General features: G+C 41.0%; 1 protein-coding gene across 3 annotated transcripts in view; it reads left to right on the top strand.

Moving 5' to 3' along the window:
- The first annotated feature begins 2,217 nt into the window (after nt 1-2,217).
- ddr2a (discoidin domain receptor tyrosine kinase 2a) overlaps nt 2,218-11,309 on the top strand; it is a 36,338-nt gene continuing 27,246 nt past the window's right edge. For 2 of the 3 annotated variants that reach the window (XM_010872283.3, XM_010872281.3), the window contains exon 1: nt 2,219-2,403. The gene's annotated coding sequence lies outside the window, so the exon portion shown is untranslated. Of the gene's footprint in view, nt 2,404-11,309 lie in introns of all 3 variants that reach the window. The other variant, XM_020049091.2, reaches the window with a different exon arrangement.

Here is an 11,309-nt window from a genome sequence, read left to right as displayed (position 1 = left end):
GTCTTGCCTTCAGCAGGTTAGGTAATTTACTTAGCGAGTCAAGAACTTTCAACTTTAAGTGGATTTGGTCATTTGGTTAGAGAAGTCTTCTGAAAATACTAGGGGTTGACATGTCCACACCTACTTCCTGGAGAGTGTTTCATTATGGTGAGCATTTGGTCTACTGTAGAAGTCTTCCTTTGTCTAACAAGTAATTAGCCATTGCTGAGCTAACCAGTGCAAAACAGTTGATTTTGGGATGCTAAGAGGTGTTTCTATCCGCTCATACATTGTTACAGAGTAGGCTAGTTGCAACTCAACTCATCTAAATTGTCTGCTGGTGAATTCCTCTCTTCACATTTCATGCACATTGCAGGATTCATCGACCTGATAACAGCCAACATGTTTCCTCAATTTTGTGGCTACTGGTTATAAAAGTGAGGCAAAAAAGGTCCCAGAACATTGTACACTGTCATTTATATAATGTGCCAATTTGTGCCCCTGACCTGAAAACCACCCGCTTTTAAACTTGTAATTTCACGGTTGAGGTATGATAGTAATTGATTACACAAATATAAATTATACACAAAACATAACATTTAAATAATTATTTTGTTTATCAGAAAAGTCCCAGACCATTCTACAGTCCTGATGAGCCAAAACATTATGACCACTCACAGGTGAAGCATATAAAGTTGATAATCGCCACATTGTCGTGAATGCTCGACTGTAGTGTTCATCCAGGTCTGTTTAATAAGCTAGCCTCGTGGATTGTTCACACGTGGCACCGCAAACTTTTTGCGTTCCGGCAGAAGTCCATTAATTTCAATGGAAAGCAATCCCCGCCGCTGCGACTAATCTACTAATTATACCACTGAGAGTGTATAATTGTGGCGCATACATTGAACTTTCCAACTTGTGCGGATCTTTTCCGTACGGTATCAGAAACGAAAGTTGATGTACCACCGATAAGAGCTAATATTTAGCTTTCACCTACGTCTATATGGGATTGCAAGAAAATATTTCACAGCTCAATATTTGTAGTAGCATACAAGATCAAAGTTTAAGACTTAGGCTAAATATTTGAGGGGGACATTTACTAGACACTATTGGTTAAATATTTGAGCAGCATTTTCGCGGATTTTGTTTAATATATAGCCTGGGTGACTTCAAAGTTTGAATCTAGTACAGTGAAACCTAAATCGAGAAAGCTCCTGCTCGTCGCCTAGCTAGATAATACCAAATTGAGGCTCTCATCCATCTTTGCGATCACCTCATGTTATGAAGTTGCGGAAGATTGGTTGCAATGTTTGCGTTTAGATTGTGTACTGTAATTTTATGCGGTGCCTGGTGTGAAAGAGGTGGTCATATTGTTCTGGCTCGTCAGTTTATATGGCCTACGTGGAACAATGAAAATTAGTGTTAAATAATTCGGCATTAATATAGCAAATAGAAGGCAATTTAATTAAGCAGTGATTCATTCAGGGCCAATCAGTGATACATTATATTTCCCTTTCAGTTAATTTTTGCCCCTGGAGTTCAGGGCCCCCTAGGCATTCATAGAAAACAATTGACACAAATGTAAAATGTGTACAGTACAATTACAAGAAATTCACTTTAAAAGTGCATCATATATTTTCAATGTAGCAATATAGGTACAATGTAACAAAAACATTTGGTGATCTATAAAACAGCACATTTTCTCTCTGCCCTATTGCAAAAAGTGTAGCACTGGTCTGCCATTAATAGTGTGGCTGTCCTTCATGCTAAATAATTTAAATTAGACAGATTTCAATATAAAAGTTGTAAATAACTGTATGCTTACAGTGTATAAATAAAGTGTTGTGCCAATGTCATTACTATGGCATTTATAAAATGTTTTTATTGGAACTGGATCAAATAAGTCATTTTATAAATATATTTTCCTGTATTGAATTCATTTGATGTTTCATTTTGTGTTTTCTCCCCATGCAATAACAATAGACTGCATTGTATTCAGACAATCTGGTTTATTCTGAATTATTGCTGATTCAAATTATAAAGGTTTCATCGCTCCCTAAGGATGTCAGAAGTAAACGTTCTTGTCAAGAAGAAAAAAATATATTCTGATTGGGTACTGGAGTCTGACTTAATTGAAACCTTATGTGTAGCATGAGGAATTCTGGGACTTTGGCATTCCCCCAAGAATCCTCAGAATGTAATGTTTTTTTCTCTCTCTCTTCTTGCTCTCCAAGCTCCCTCTTTCAGGCTTTTTTGCAGGGGTGTCTTGCATCAGTCAAGTGAGTGTGGAGGGACCCAAGCGAAGTGAGAGAGAGGAGAGTGAAAGCTTGGATTCTAACAGACTGAGCTGGGGACAGGGACGCTTACTGGAATACACCTCAGACTTCTAGGAACAAATGGTTTTCAAGGAGTAACTCTTTTAAAGTAAGTTTCAATTGTCTTTTTCTTCAAAGTTACTTACCTTTTTTAAATCAATGTGTTAACAGAATGAAACATTTGGGTTTCACTCAAACCTAAAGAGATGCATTTTCATTCTGTAGAACTGTTAGTACCTAGCACTAAGTGCCTGTGTTTTTTTTGTCATTTTTTTAAAGATTATGTCCATTTGGCTGTTTGTGGGAGAGCAAGAGAGAAAGGCAGAGAGAGAAAGAGAGAAAGAGCAAGAGAGCTACTGTTTGCATGGCAGACTAGAATAGAGGATAGCAGAGAGATGTGAAGCAGATCCACACTACACTGTGAAAAGGACAATTGCAATCCAGTTGCAATGCACTAATGCTGTACAATACGGTAACACATTTATTTTAAATAGAAGTACTATCAAGATACTCAGGTTTTTAAAACTCCTTTTGAAAGATACATTTGCTTGGATTTTGATGTATCGGTTTTGAACACGTATCCCCAAAGATGATGAATGCATTACAAAAATGGAAAACAACTTTAACAACATATAAATTACGCCATACATTAGAGTACAATAGACATTTGCATGCTAGTTCCAACACGATTGTCTTTTACAACATATTAGTCAGTAGAGAGTACAGCCTCACATACAGTATTTCTGATCTATCTATGACATCCCTTTTCACTTTCATGCTTCAACTTCAAACCCTAAAGATCATATGTTTTTTGTGTGGGCATTAATTCACTGTGTTTGGGGGTAAATTAGCAACTGTAGACCGGTTGAGTTTTTGTCCCTAATGTGAAATTTTTGCCTGGTATTATCGTTCCTCATAACATAATCATATGTGAATTGTGTTGTCACTCAAAAGAAGTAATGTATAGTTACAATACTATGGGTTTAGATATCACCAAGGATAAGCATTTTCGGACTCATACCCCTAGAAGAGCACACCGTCCATCTTTGTGTACCTATTCTTGTCATGTTGCATCATGCTGGCAGTACGTTGGTGTTACATAGGTGTTATAACATAGGTGTTATAGAAGTGTTATGTCAGCGGTTTGAAGGAGGTATGCAGGTGGCCTGTGGTATGTGGGTGACAGATCCCCACAGAGGCTAAATTCAGCCATGCTGATGTGGGATCACTTCCCATGCCGATAGAAATAGTTCATAGACACAGTCATTGTGAACTAACGTTCACAGGTCTAGGGTTGCCAGTGCTGTGCACTAACCAGCTGAGGTAGGTTGAATTACCTCAGAGTCATAAAGGACAGTTGTTCTAGTGAGGCCAAGGTGGCATGACCCCTTAGCCGTTCCTGGCCTTGTGTACCAAAAATAGCAGAAATTAAGCCTCTTCTAAAAAAATCTAATCTGGATCCCGACATATTAAACAATTATAGGCCAATATCGAACCTCCCGTTCCTCTCAAAAACCTTAGAAAAATGTGTTTCCCAACAACTGAATGCCTTCCTAAAGAGAAATAACATTTATGAAATACTCCAGTCCGGCTTCAGATCCCATCATAGTACTGAGACTGCTCTCGTGAAGGTAACAAATGACCTTCTAATGGCCTCAGACAAAGGTTCCGCATCTGTCCTGTTGCTTCTTGACCTAAGGTGCTGCTTTTGACACTATTGATCACTCCCTTCTCTTAGAGCACAGGTGTCAAACCGGTTCCACGGAGGGCCGAGTGTCTGCAGGTTTTCGCTCTCACCTTGTACCTGATTGATTAATTAGTTCACTAATTGGTTAATTTCTACCCCCACCTGGTTGTTCAGGTCTGACCTGGGAACCAATTTAAAGGAAAACCCAAAGACCTGCAGACACTCGGCCCTCCGTGGAACCGGTTTGACACCCCTGTCTTAGAGAGACTGGAAACCCATATTGGGCTACGTAGACATGTTCTAGCCTGGTTTAAATCTTATTTATCTGAAAGATATCAGTTTGTTAGTGTGGGTGGCATATCCTCTGACAAGTCAAAGGTATGCTTTGGTGTTCCTCAAGGCTCGGTTCTGGGCCCATTATTGTTCTCAATATATATGCTCCCTCTGGGCGATGTAATCCGAAATCACAATGTAAACTTTCACTGTTACGCTGATGACACACAGTTATATATTTCAATGGAGCATGGAGAAGCCCCTAAATTAGCTACTTTGGAAGCATGCGTTTCAGATATTAGGAAGTGGATGACAGAGAATTTCTTGCTCTTAAACTCAAGGAAAACAGAAATGCTTGTTTTAGGACCCAAGAAACAAAGAGCATTGTTAGCAGATCTCACTGTGAACCTCGACGGCTGCATGGTCGTATCCCTTGGCGTTACCCTTGACCCTGACCTCTCCTCTGAAGAACATATAAAATATGTCTCAAGAGTTGCTTATTTTCATCTTCGAAACATTGCAAAAATTAGAAACTTTCTATCAAAAACTGATGCAGAAAAATTCATCCATGCTTTCGTTACTTCTAGACTAGATTACTGCAATGCTCTTCTCTCTGGTTATCCAGACAAATTAATAAATAAACTTCAATTAGTGCTGCACACGGCTGCTAGAATCCTAAGTAGAACAAAAAAATTTGAACACATTACTCCTGTCCTAGCGTCCTTACACTGGCTGCCTGTTAGGGATAGGGCTGATTTTAAGGTTTTACTCTTAACCTATAAATCAATACATGGACTTGCTCCTACTTACCTTGCTGAAATGATCCAGCCATACATACCTACATGTAACCTACAATCGCAAGATGCAGGCCTTTTAATTGTACCTAGAATTTCTAAACAAACAGCTGGCGGCAGGGTCTTTTCTCATAGAGCTCCACTACTGTGGAATGATCTGCCAATTAAGGTTAGAAATGCAAACTCAGTGCAAACTTTCAAGTGTCTACTTAAAACTCATCTCTACAGCACGGTTTATAATTAGGTGTAGCCTTGCCCGGGGGCGTGAAGGTGACCAGTAGGCTTGATACTGTCCACCCTTGCTGTCTTGCCAGGTGGGCTCTCGTCGCCACTGGGATGCCCTCCCTCCAATGCCTTTCGGGGGAAGAGTCACTGGCTTGTTGTTGACTCTCTGTTGCGCACTTGTGCAATTGGGCTGTACGCTGCTGGCAATACTCAGCCCTCATTCAGGGGGGTTGCGGTTGGTGGGTGTCCCTTTGGTTGATGCCTGGTAATGTGGGTGGATTGATTTCCTGCCTGTTGGGCCCTGTCCGGGCCTCCCCCGGGTAGGGCCACAGAGTCGCCGGACCCCCCCGTCTCAGTTCCAAGGTGTTACGCTGCTATATTATTGTGCTGGGGGATATGAGGAATGCACTTTCTAACTTTTCTCAGTCTCCTCCAGTTTTACATTTTAGGAGGAGATGAGGTCCTGGTCCACACCTGAGGAGTACCTGGTTTGGGGGGCCTGTTGCTGTCCCTGTCCTTGTCCACCAGGTCATACTTTTGACTTAGTCTAAAATCAAATAGGCTCTGGATTTATGTTAGAGCCCAGAGAAATGTATAAATTATTCCAATTGGACTCTTAATATCTCACCCGGCACAGCCAGAAGAGGACTGGTCACCCCTCTGAGCCTGGATCCTTTCTAGGTTTCTTCCTAAAATTCAGCCTTCTTAGGGAGTTTTTCCTAGCCACTGAAATCCAACACTACTGTTGTTTGCTCCTTGGGGTTTAAGGCCGGGTGTCTCTGTAAAGCACTTTGTGACAACTGCTGTTGTAAAAAGGGCTTTATAAATACATTTGATTGATTGATTGTGCGAGTAAGTGAGAGTTTAAATTGGGCCAGGTTTTTTTACCTCACAACTGGTAATAGCAAGCTCTGACCTTTCTTTGATCTCTCAGCATGTGCTTTTAAAGGGGATTTTTACCATTTACCATTTTTACCTACTTAATAGCTAAAGTTAACAACAGTTGTGTTAAATACAACATCTCAACACAATCTAGGACAATCAAATTTAGTAACTGTCGTAACTATCGGCTTCCTCAATTTTTTTTATCTGTTCATAAAATACCACTAGTTCCAAGCATTCATAGCAAATGCAGAGACAACCTCCGTAATAAAATCCCAATCAGTAGATATGCCATGCATATTTAGAACTATAGAAATATAAAATAATATTTATTTTTGAAACACCAATGTTGATCATCCCCATGTGATTTTCTTTGCCTGGGGCTGTTCTAATTACAAGCAAGCGCAAAGTGCTCGTTTGCATTTCATTTGCTTAGTGGGGATGTAACCCAAATGCTGTATGTAACTTAAACGAATTCATGGGGACAAAAACACCTTCTGGATATTACGGATGCATTTATCTCGCTATACCATGTCGACAACCAATTACCCGAATATACAATACCTTTTTTTCCAATTTATAATTTCCTTTTAACAAGCAAATTGATGATCTTTCATGGTTGGACTAGAGGATTACATGCAGGCAACTGTACTGTGAACGCTGTTGTACAGGGTGTGGACAAAGTAACAGAAACACCACATGGAAAAAGGATTATTTCTTTGATGTAACTAAATTACAATCACAAACACAGCAGCAACGGTCACATGTTCTGAAATACCTGGGCTGGAGGAGAGACTTGCGCCAGAGCAACATGAACGCCTTGTACAAATACATGTGCTGAACATCGCTGAAAGACATCCAATGACTCTGCTGATCAAGGACAACATGACTAAACACGGATTGATTCATAGTGTGATCGGTATAACATGAGGCTTTGCATAAATGAGAGAAAACATGAGTACAATAGTTTTTGCAATGTCTCTGGTTCTTCAATACATGTTCTGACATGATTGAGGGTATGGCTTAACGCACAAGGCCCATTCCTGTGCACCTATTGGGAAATGATGTGTGAAACGGACCCAAAAATCTGTTAAACATGGTACAAACCAACTAAGGGTCCCCCAGGGTGAAATGACCCTTTAAATCAGTGCTTTGCCTTGAGATACTCTTAGGTTTGCCTTGTTGTGGTTTAGCTAATCTTAACACACAGTAAAGCTGACCTGTTGTATGCACAGTGGAATATTAAATTCAAACCGACAGTGCTGCTCAAATAATAAATTTGAATGGCACATGGTAACATTTCTGAAAGTCTAATTAACTGTACGTCCATTCCCGTTTTAAGATGGCTACATCTACTATAGTTGTTTCAATTCCATTGTGGGAACTGATGTTTTTTGTATACTGTTGTTTATATATATACTATAGCAATTTGTATACTATTGTTTGTCTTTGAGACAAGTTTACAAATCAACGTGTATGGCTTTAATGCTTTTGTTACAGAACGGATGTTCAAAAGTCATGTAACAAGTCTTAAAGAGAAGAGGGCACTAGAGGTGATCAGTACACAACATAGGTCAAAATAGGTCATCAGTACACAACAGTTGACCGCTACTCCATTGATGAAGGTGTGCTGACCTCTACTGGGTTGTCTGGTTGTCCCATCTAGCTATTTCAAGATGGATGCACAACTGTAAGTCGATCTGGAGTGTCTGCTGACTAAAATGTAAATGTAAAATATTGACAATGTTACATTACCGGAAACGGTCTGCAGCGCTTGGGCAAACAGCATTCTGCTTCCTTTTTTAGGCAAAATAGCAAGCCTTATTGGAACAAACCTTACTAACACATCAGTTTTGATGAACATAGTAGTGCGATTTGGCGCATTTTACCCAGACATTTCATATTAATTAGCAGCCGCTCCCTCTCTACCACTGGGGCCTCAGTCTGTCTGACATCCCCAGATACAGAGGTGGGGATATAATGGCACACTACTGAACCAGCAGAGTGTAATTTTACCTCTCAATTCAAAACAGAGCAGAGGCACCCAGTGCTTGCTTAGGCCTGCCTGCCCTCTTGCTGCGCAACCCCCCCCCCCCACCACCACCACCACCCCACACCAGTTTAGTCCATACCTCAGTTTTTCAGATCAGCGCTCCAACCAGATGTTGTGAGAGAGAGGCAGCTGAGACCAACTGTGTAGTTTGGTATAAATTGCAATGTCCCAGAGAACATCAGCGAAAATCCCCAGTTTACATCCCACACAGGTGCTTAAACTCCACCCCCACCCCAAACGATAGCCCTCTTATAATCTTTCAGATGGGAAATTAAATGGGTGTTCCGAATCCCTTTGATGATATTATACATTTAGCCAGGAAACCGTGATTAACAGAGATTCAGTACACCCATTTAATTTCCCACCTGAAAGACATTACCCTCAGAAGGACAATGTCGTCTTCACTGCACTGAGACATCGAGCAATGATCTCTCTGAGATCTCTCTGTCCCCCAGTCTCTACACTCATCATGCTCATGCTTAAAAAACATATTTTTTTAAGTATCAGAATAAGCAGTATTTTTGGTATACATATTAAGTATCCAAGAAAACAGAACCATCCATACTGTTTCTAGTATTCTGGCGTGCTTTGGAAGATATGTATTTATTGACAGCTTGAAACTGTGTAATAATACGACTGTAATCTGGGTGATATTTACAGAGCAGTAGAAGTGTTGATATGATCAAGCAGTAGTATTAATAGTGTTACACTTGCAAGCAATACTTGGGTAATTTATTGGAGTAACAGTAACTGGGTAAGGTATTGAAGTACAGTAGCAGCAGTTGGGTAGTATATTGACATAGTAGTTGTTAGGATATGTATTGAAAGAGCAGTAGTTGGTTAATATATTGAAAAAGAAGAGATTGGGGAATGTACTGAAGAAATACTATGCTGGTGATGCATTGAATGAGCAATAGTTGGATAATGTATTTATGGAGCAGGATTTGCGTTGAAGTGGAAATGCTGACAGGGAGCTGAATAAAGCAGAGTGAAGGTCAGGCTATTGTGACAGGGAGCTGAATAAAGCAGAGAAGGGGAGGCTATTGTGACAGGTAGCTGAATAAAGCAGAGTGAAGGTGAGGCTATTGTGACAGGGAGTTGAATAAAGCAGAGAAGGTGAGGCTATTGTGACAGGGAGCTGAATAAAGCAGAGAGAAGGTGAGGCTATTGTGACAGGTAGCCGAATAAAGCAGAGAAGGTGAGGCTATTGTGACAGGGAGCTGAATAAAGCAGAGAGAAGGTGAGGCTATTGTGACAGGGAGCTGAATAAAGCAGAGAGAAGGTGAGGCTATTGTGACAGGGAGCTGAATAAAGCAGAGAAGGTGAGGCTATTGTGACAGGGAGCTGAATAAAGCAGAGAGAAGGTGAGGCTATTGTGACAGGGAGCTGAATAAAGCAGAGAGAAGGTGAGGCTATTGTGACAGGGAGCTGAATAAAGCAGAGAAGGTGAGGCTATTGTGACAGGGAGCTGAATAAAGCAGAGAGAAGGTGAGGCTATTGTGACAGGGAGCTGAATAAAGCAGAGAGAAGGTGAGGCTATTGTGACAGGTAGCTGAATAAAGCAGAGAGAAGGTGAGGGTGCTCAGCTGTGCTCTACCTATCACAGTGCTGTAGGCTGACTGATGCTGTGATGGGGAAATTATTGCTTGGACCTGGCCATTGACTTTCCACAGAAAAAGGTTTAACCCTGAAAACTGCACTGCAGTGTCCTGGAGCCTTCCATTAAAATATCGAAAATCTGTCTCGTCTTCCTCTCATTTTACTTTATTTTCTCCTCTCTCTTTCTCGTTCCCATTGTCTTTGCCACATCCCTCCCTTTCCCATTCTCTCTCTGTCTTTCTCTCCACTCCCTCCCTCTCTCATTTTCCCTTTTCCTTTTACTTTTGCTTTGTCTCCACTTTTCCTCTCTGGTATAGTTAAGCCCAGTTGGGCATCATTAACAGTGAATACAGTCCAGATGACATGAATCTCACCAGTCACAGTCATGGACAGTCCGCAAGTATCAGGGTCTCACAGAACCCTACAATTGTGTTGTTGGTTTGAACCGCATCCTTACATTATCACCCTAGGAAGCAGCTGTGGTCATTATCATTTTCCCTGCCCCACCTTGATGCCAGATGTCCCACATTACCACAACACATAATGACACTTGAGGGGGCATTGTGTTCTTCAGGCTTTCCTACATTGTGTTCTTCAGACTTTCCTACATGCTTGTGTCACAGACTTTACAGTCTATTGTTTACATGTGTCCACCTGGGCCTGGTTTTGGGAAGAAATGCCATTTGATTCCGATGTCATGCATTCCTGTCACAATATTGTCTTTGCTATGCGATGGTATCTTTTGCCCTGGAAGGGAAACTATGATCAGCAGCACATGTGGCTGGTCATGGTAGCTAGGCTAACATGTGGCTACGCGCACACACACACACACACACACATATATACACACACGAACTACACATGGTCTATAAAAGTCTCTCTCAGTTGGTTTGCTCTGTTAATTTGACCCCTCCCTGTTTTTACGGCTTGTCTACCCAGGGTGTGTTGCTTTTGTTGTTGGGACAAAGCAGCCATATAATGTTGTTTCATAGAAAACCTTTAGTTGGGGGGGTTTATAGTATGTATAAGGGGAGTGTGTGTGTGTGTGTGTGCGTGTGTGTGTTTGTGTGCGCGCATGCTTACATGTATGGCTATGTGACTGTGTGTTTCCGTTCTTTTCTGCCTAATCTTTATCATATCTCAACACTGTTTGAAAGTCAATCAATCAATCAAAATGTATTTATAAAGCGCTTTTTACAACAGCAGTTGTCACAAAGTGCTTTACAGAGACACCCGGCCTTAAACCCCAAGGAGCCAACAACAGTAGTGTTGGATTTCAGTGGCTAGGAAAAACTCCCTAAGAAGGTCGAATTTTAGGAAGAAACCTAGAGAGGACCCAGGCTCAGAGGGGTGACAATTCCTCTTCTGGCTGTGCCGGGTGAGATATTAAGAGTCCAATTGGAATAATAAATACATTTCTCTTGGCTAAATCCAGAGTATATTTGATTTTAGACTAGGTCAGAAGTATGACCAGGTGGACAAGGACAGGAACAGCAACAGTC

The sequence above is a fragment of the Esox lucius genome, chromosome 8, assembly GCF_011004845.1.
Source record: "Esox lucius isolate fEsoLuc1 chromosome 8, fEsoLuc1.pri, whole genome shotgun sequence".
In the NCBI taxonomy this organism is placed as follows: Eukaryota; Metazoa; Chordata; class Actinopteri; order Esociformes; family Esocidae; genus Esox; species Esox lucius.
This window is presented reverse-complemented; position numbering and strand designations above follow the sequence as displayed.